The sequence below is a fragment of the Condylostylus longicornis genome, unplaced genomic scaffold, assembly GCF_029603195.1.
Source record: "Condylostylus longicornis isolate FDR11 unplaced genomic scaffold, ASM2960319v2 ptg000239l, whole genome shotgun sequence".
NCBI lineage: Eukaryota > Metazoa > Arthropoda > Insecta > Diptera > Dolichopodidae > Condylostylus > Condylostylus longicornis.
Window position 1 is genome coordinate 181,504 of NW_026578206.1, and position 8,358 is coordinate 189,861.

Sequence of the window (8,358 nt, forward strand, 5' to 3'; positions counted from 1 at the left end):
TTTTTATTTTTTTTGGCGCACATACATAAATATTATCATGCTTGTCTTCTAATCTCCTCAATTTTAATGATTTTTCGTTCATAGTTTTGATCATATTTTGTATTATTGCCATTATATTTATATTGCTTTCAGTAGGTTTTTGAGGTGGTAAATCTCTTTATTCTTTGGTATCGTTATATGTTTCAACCCTCGCCACTTGGGCATATTGTGTTCCCTGCACTCTGTTACTCAATGTAGTAGTTTTTAGGGTTTTTGGAATTTTGAGAGTATTTTTTGGTATTATTTCTGTTTGTTTATGTTTCGCAAGGTTATTTTTTGTAATTCGTTTGCATTATACAACCCCGGTAACTCGCAGGATGTGCCTCAGAGCATTTTGCACATTTTGGAGCTTAATATTTTGCTTACTACAATTTATCGTCAAATGAGGACCAGCACACTTGACACATTGTACTAGACGCTGGCAAAACCTCTGTGTGTGCCCATACCTCTGACACCTTCTGCATTAAGGAACTAAATTATTCCTCCTCAGTGACTCAATTTGAATCTTCATGTGCTGAAATACATCTATTTTGTAAATTTTATTTATGTCCGTCGAATTTTCAAAAATTAACATGAAGAGGGCAAATCCGATCATAGTTACCTTGTTTTGTTTGTTCTGCCTTCTAATTTTATTAAAGACTTCAAGAACTTTAAAGCCCTCTCTTTTACGTCATTTTTAAGATCTCTAGGTTGGCACGAAGGATGTAAACCTCTTGTCATTTTAATTTCGTAGGTATGCCACTCTACTTTAGATTCAATTATTTTTTTGTTAATTCTCTGTAATCTTGTTCTTCATCAACATTGATTTTAAGTTGATAATTATTCATCATATTGACCCTAAAGTTTACTTTAGCTTCTTTGAGCATCCCTAATTTTGGATATTCCTCTGCATTGCTTAATATAACAGGAGGAGGTTTGATCTTTCAAAACACTACAATGTTTGATTTTTCTTGTAGTGCATTTATCTGCACAGATTTTTTTATTTTGCTCACCTCGTCTTCCGGACTTATTTCAGGTGCCATATCTGCTCCTCGCTTTTCGCTTTTTCTCTTGAGAATTTAATCGGTTTCCCGAGCCAGATCCTCCTCATCTGTGTAGTTTTCCACTTTGCATGTCGTAACTTTTCACATTGCTTGATTCCAATTTTTTAATTCCTTACAAAGCGTTTTTAGCTTACTTATTCTTATATTTAAATGGCAGTTATCAGTTTTCTGATCTTTTATTTCATTAACTGTACCCGTATTGGTATTTTTCTGTTTGTCGCCTTGGGATATATTTTCTTTGCTTTTACCACATGGTGGTGTTCGGATGACTCCAGGTGTTTTCTTAAAAGGTTCAGTAGTAGGTGTTTGATGCAATAAGTGGTATCCCCCAGAATCAGTGAAACCAGCCTGCGAAGAGTGTTGATTTTCCAGATTCACTGGATTACTACCTGAGGTATAAAATCCTTTTGTTTTGTTCATTGCATTGATTTTGTTTTATTTCGGAGTTTACTTCTCCTAGCCTTTGGAAATAAATACCTTGTGCAAAGTAGCACGCCCAATTTCTGCTGTCCCTCACGGATTAGTCGCAGAACAGACAGCCATCCATTCTGGATGAGGCGCTTCTGGATTTATACTGGATTTTAGTGAGCTCTTACCACAAGCATTCCTACTGCGAGTATTTCGCACCCCGGAAAACTTTGTCAATCCAAACTATATGAATTTTGAATTTTAAAAACTAAAAAACTGCCAAAGGACTTATTTTCAAAATAATTGACAAAAAAAGCATCAATTTCTTTTAATTCCTCAATCAAAATTTTAATTTAAATGCTTGATTGATATATTTACATGGGCAATCTTCATCAATATCAATTATGATTGTCACTCTTTAATTAACATCTAAACAGTAACATAGAAGTCACGCTTATTTATTAACTAAAATCCCAAAACTTTGAATGTTTATCTCTTGTGCCAGTAGGTCGCAAACTTTCTGAAGAAAAATGAAATGTTTGGGAATATTCAGTTTCTATTTGCCTACGATCAGAAAGAGACTTGTCTGAAGGTTTTGGTTTCACGTTGTAACGATTTCTTAATAAAAGATTTTACTAAAAGCCACGGCTGATAGAAATAGAGGCTTGGACACTAGGAGAAAGTGACAGTTCACACCTGACGAATTTACACGTATTCTTATGGGATGTATAGAGAGCCCTTTTTAACATCATAAATCTCCACAAAATCAACTTTTTTCAAATTTTTAATTAGAAAAAGTTAAAATTCAATCTTTTTCTACTTTATTAGTTAAGTTTTGTGTAATCAAAACATCAAAAAATTAGTTTAAAAAAAACCTTCCAGGTTCCGTTCATTTTCTTAAGTTTTCAATAAATGCTAGGTACAATCGTGCATTTTTTTTTCCAAATATTTAGTTGATTTTGGAGTATTTCTTCAAATTTTAGAAAATGTACATTTGATATTAACGAGTTTACTAATTTTGTATGAGATGTCTTCCAAAATGTATACTTCTTATATAATCATATAAATATCTATATATTTTTCATGTCAATACTATATTAATTAAATTTATATGCCTCATAATTCATAAAAGTTATTGCATATGTGATTTTTTTTTATATTAAAAGTACATATAATTTTTTAGGTATATACATCTGTGATTTTAGTTTTATTAGGAAATATTTAGTTTTATTATAAAAAGTTTTTGGTTTTAGTCCATTTTTCGTATAGAAAACTCGAAATGAAAATAGGTAAAAATCATCATTTTTCCAAAAAAAAAACAACAATAAAAAAGTGATTCTTCAGAAATGTCATTTCGCCAAAAATACATATGCAATTTTACAAATTCATTCACAAAAAAAGCAGAATTTTTTGTAATATCAAGCTAAAAGCACAAGTGAGACAGGAGCAGAGATGGTTTTTCCCTTAATATTACTAAACTTTTGTTTAATTTACTTTAACCACTTATTTTAATTGTTAATGGATTAGAATATTTGTGTTAAATATAATGATCAAGTTTTTTTTATCTAAATGGTAAAAAAGTGATTATAATTATTATCTTTTTCTATGCATGAATATAATACACATTATAGGCCAGTTCAATGCTTTCTTTTTTTATTTCATATAGATAGCTTTCAATTTGAATCGATTGAACTAGTCCGATTTTTCACTTTTATTTGTATTACATTTATATTAGGCAACAGGCACGTCAAAGTTGTAACAGGAGTGTACTTATTTTATTTTCTTATCTGACCTCTATTATAAAATATGTGTAATTGTAAGAAGGGTAAGTTAAAAAATTATTAAAAAGTAAAAACTAAAAAATATTTCAAAATATTTTTTCATTTCAAATATCTGTAAGGAAAAATCAAATTTAAACAAAACTCATCATTTTATTTTCTCTTTGAACAAATTGCTTTAGGAATTATAAAAGTATAAATTTTGATAAGTTATAAATATTTGAAATTCTTTATTAATAATAAAGAACTTCTTTATTAATAATTCCAATCCACTTTCTTTTCATTTCATTACTTCTGGGAAAACTGTAATAATATAAAAACAAGACCAAATTAAGTTATTGTATCTATACTATATTTTATCAAACACAAACTTATTTTGCTTAAAAAAAAGTGCGGTCCTGGTAAAATTATGTCATTCATAGTAATTTTGATTTAAAATAAAACAAAAACAAATGTTTTCTTTGCAAAATTAAAAATTAATAAAATTACAAATTATGGGTTAATGCTTTGAGTATTGAATAAATATTTCTTTTTATTATGTAAGTGAATAATGTTAATATATGTTGTAATAAAACTATTTGTTTTTACAAATGAAAATAACAATTTAGAACTATACACTTTTTTCTCTTTCAACAGATTTTGTTCTTTTTTCTTCTTGTTATATTTTTTTTATAAGTTCTTATAAAACAGTATTCTTTTTTTAACACTTATTATTATTAAATATTCTATAATTTTTTATTTACAAACTGCGTTAATTTTATAAATAAAATAACAAAATCTTCTCTGTTTACTTTTTATATAGCGGCGCGTAATTTTCTAAAAAAAAAAAACGACATTTGGTATTTAATGTTAATTTCAGTTTGACAATGCTCGGAGCAAAGAAAGAGAGTTACCTGAATTTTTTGGTTTCACAATGTATTTTTCAAGATACGATTTTTTAGGGAGTATAAGCGAGATAGAAACAAAGATGTTCCTTCCTTTAGTATTTCTAATTCGTCGCGTGTGACGTGAATCGGTCAATTTTATTTGTATTTGTATTATTTGTATATTTGCTCAGTTTCCGTTCGTTTTTCTTTGAATTGCATATAGTCATAGGTTATTTTGTATATTGTTCAATTTTATTTTGAATTGCATTTCATTTATAGTTCATGTCTCATTTTATACAATACTTTTATTTGTATTGTATATTATATTGACAAGGCGGTCTCGTTCGTTTTTATTTGTATTAGATTTAGTATATCGTTCAATTTTACTTGTATTGTATTTATATTGGCAACTGATTCGGTCACCTTTGTGTGTATAGTATTTCATTTATGGAATGGTTAATTTTTTTTTAGAAATTTTGAGTTATGACAGATTTCGCGTGTATGTTATTTTTGTTATTTACATTTCTTTTTGTTTGTCCTATATATTTAGCGCTACAATCTCAATCTTCTATATTAGTTTTCATTCAAGTTCATATGTATTTTTTTAAATACCTGTCTTAATTTATCAGTTAGATGAAAAGCGTATAGGAGTTTGACTCCTTTTTTAGTTTGTTTATTTTTAAAAAATGTTCATAGTTGGTATTTTTTCAGTTTTTCAGAGTGTGAATTTTTCTAATTCTGTTGTTCTAAAGTCATTTATGTTTTCGACATTCTTTATATACTATAACTCTTTCTTGAAATTCAAAGCTGAAAGCGGTAAGCAACAGATTCTTCAACAGTCGTGCTAAATATAAAACAAATGAGAGAATGAAGAATGTTGCAATCAGTATTGACAGAATATTCATCAAATTCATCAAATTGAGAAAATTATTATTCTTATCCATTAGAAAAATGGAGAATTCTGATTTGAAAAGTAACAAAAAGTGAGATACACGATTAGGCTGTTAATATCTCAAAAACTAATGAGGATAATAATATGAAATTTTGTAAAGGTGTGTCCAATTACACTATACATACAAATTCTAAAAATTATAAATAGAGTGGCTACGAAGGTTAGGGTAGCTGCCACAAAACTCTAAAAACGAAAATTAATTTTTTGAAAAAATAAAAAAACTAGTCACATGAAATTTTGTAGAGATGTGTAAAAATAATAGCCTAGATATGTCCTGGAGGTTTTTTTGGAATAGCTTTACAAGTTCAGGTAGCAGCCATACAACTCCAATTATTATATATTCAGAAAAATAAGATTTACTGGTTACACTAGTAACGAAAGACTCAATAGGCTAAACTATTTCAACAAGAGGTAAACATAATTTTGATATCAAGTGAGTGGAAAAATCTGGAATTTTTGGTACGACATCTGGTCGTCTGGTAGATCTTCCAAAAATCTGGAAAATGAGATATATCTGGCAGTATGGGAATGCTGTCTGGTATAATACTTTTTGAACAAAAATTTTTTTTTTTGTTCTACTAGGTGAAAAAATCTCGAAAGACGAAGAAGGACGGATCTATCTGCCTTTTTCCTCTGACAGTGGGGGAGCGTGACTCCTACCCTAAAAAATCACCTAAATTCTGAACGGATAAAACTGGTCCTACAGACCAACTATTACCTCCGCGCTTATTTGGTTTTTCCGTGCAGGAATTAAATACCTTCCATAAGGAAATTGGTATTTCTTATTAAATCGAATGGTCTTGTTCGTTTAAGTCTTTCTGTCATAACGCCATTGTCTAGCAACCGAGCTGCTTCCATATTTACATGCTGTTCTAGACGAGCCCTATGCCTTGTAGCACAACTCCTAATTTCGTCCACAACCAAAGAAATTCCCAAGTCCCTGTGGATATCACTGTTAACCATATACCATGGCGCATTTACCATGCCCCGTAGAACTTTATTCTGGAAGGTTTGAATTTTGAATCTTTTTGGCACAACCCCACAGCTGAATGCCATATCGCCATATTGGTTTAATGATTTGGTTATAAATTAATATCTTATTATCAATTGCCAAATTGGAATTACGACCTAGGAGCCAATAACTTCCTCTATATTTATTTTCTAATTCTATGTGTTTCTTTATATGCTCTTTCCACCTTAGCTTAAAATCTAAAGTCATTCCTAGGTATTTTGCTGAGTTATGGATCGCTACGTTCGTTCCATTTACGTTAATTTGTGATGGATTCACTATTTTCCGATTGGTGAAGTTTATGTGAACCGATTTTGCTTCATTCAACTTCACCCTCCAATCTCTAGTCCACTGGCTTATTTTGTTAATTGCCTCCTGTAATTTTTTGTCGAATCGTCAATGTTCGCTCCTACTGCCAATATCGCAGTATCGTCAGCAAAAGTGGCTATCGTAGCATTTTCTATTTGTGGCAAACCACTCGTGTAAAGCAGGTACAACGTTGGGCCCAATATACTGTCTTGAGGCACACCTGTCTTTATTTCTCTTAGCGTGGAGTATTCAGCATGTTGTTTAATTCTAAATAATCTATCAGCTAAGTAAGATTTCAAAATTTCTACAAATGACGATGGTAACATTTGCCCTAACTTAAGTATAAGGCCCCTGTGCCACACTTTGTCGAATGCCTGTGCTACGTCTAGAAACATGGAAGAGCAGATTTCCTTATTTTCCAAGCTTTTTTCTATGATATTAGTTATTTTATGAACCTGGTCTATTGTAGAATGGTTTCTTCTAAAACCAATTTGATGGTTCGGTATTAGGCCTCTATTTTCTATTATTGGCTTCAATCTCCTTAATAGCAGCTTTTCAAAAAGCTTAGACATCATTGGTAACAGTGAAATGGGCTTGTAAGATGCATTCATGATTTTCGTCAGATGTTCGTCTGGTAGCTCTCTCAGTACTTCCGTAGTAATAAGATCAAAACCTGGCGATTTTTCCGCAACGTCTAATTGAGTAAGTGGAGCTATGCTGTCTGCTTTATTTGCGATAGATTCTACCAAACCCACATCTGAGGTTATTCCGTTTGGCGTGAATATGTTTTCCGAGTGATCAGCAAACAATTCGGCCTTCTCTATACTGCTCCTCGCCCAACTGCCATTTGCTTTTATCAGTGGTGGAGCGTGCTTAATCGATCTAATTTTGCTTCTTGCCGCCTTCCATAAGGAGTAATTCGTTTCCCTCGTAGCTGACAAGTTCTTTGTATAATTTTCATATGTTGCCGATTTAAATTCTTGGATTTTTCTTTTAAGCACCTGGGAAAGTCTGTTTAAAACAGTTTTATCATCAGGGGTACGCGAACGTTGCCATCTACGTCTGGCCCTTCTCTTTTCACCTAATAAATCAGTTATTTCTCGAGGATAGCTATTTGCTGTCGGTTTCTACTTTGACATTTTTGTATTGTTCCATGCAGCTCTTTGTATGATTTTAATAAATCCTTCTAACTCCACATCTAATTGCTCTCTTGATTGTATATTAATATTTACGTCAATATTGTTTATTATTTCGTATCCAAAGTTCACCCAATCTGTAGTGCTATTTGTTAAGCTGGGCCTAACTAATGTTTAAGTTATTTTTTCACTTAGTTTTAATATCACAGCAAAGTGATCCGAATTAAAATCATAGTTATCTTCAAGGCTTAGAAAGTTTTCTGATATTTTTTTGGTTATGAAAAAGTCAATAACATCAGGAATCTTGTTAGTGTCAGTAGGCCAATAAGTAGGAGTGCCAGTGGAGTAACAACCTAGCTTTTGAATAGCTTTTCTTAGCTCTTTTCCTCTAGTTGAGGTGATTCTAGAACCCTAATCTGTATGTTTGGCATTATAGTCACCTCCTATTAGATATCTGTGCCCATGCTTGTACAGGAGATTTTTAAAAGTATTTTTCTCAATGCTTCAATTTGGTGGACAGTATACAGCACCAACACTAAAGTCCTGTTTAGTCGATTTAATTTTTATTAAAATAAGCTGAATTTCAGCCGTTTCTATCTTGAATTCTTCATTGTGTTCTATACTTTCTTTTATTAGTATTGCACTACCTTCTCTTGGCTGATTGCTGGGATGTATCGCTTTATAGCAAACGTAGCCCATTATTTTAAGACTCGTATAATATGTCCAATGAGCCTCCGACAGCAAACAAATATCTATATTTCTCGTTTTGAGAAAGACCTCCAATTCTTGTTTCTTACTAAGAATGCCATTAGCATTCC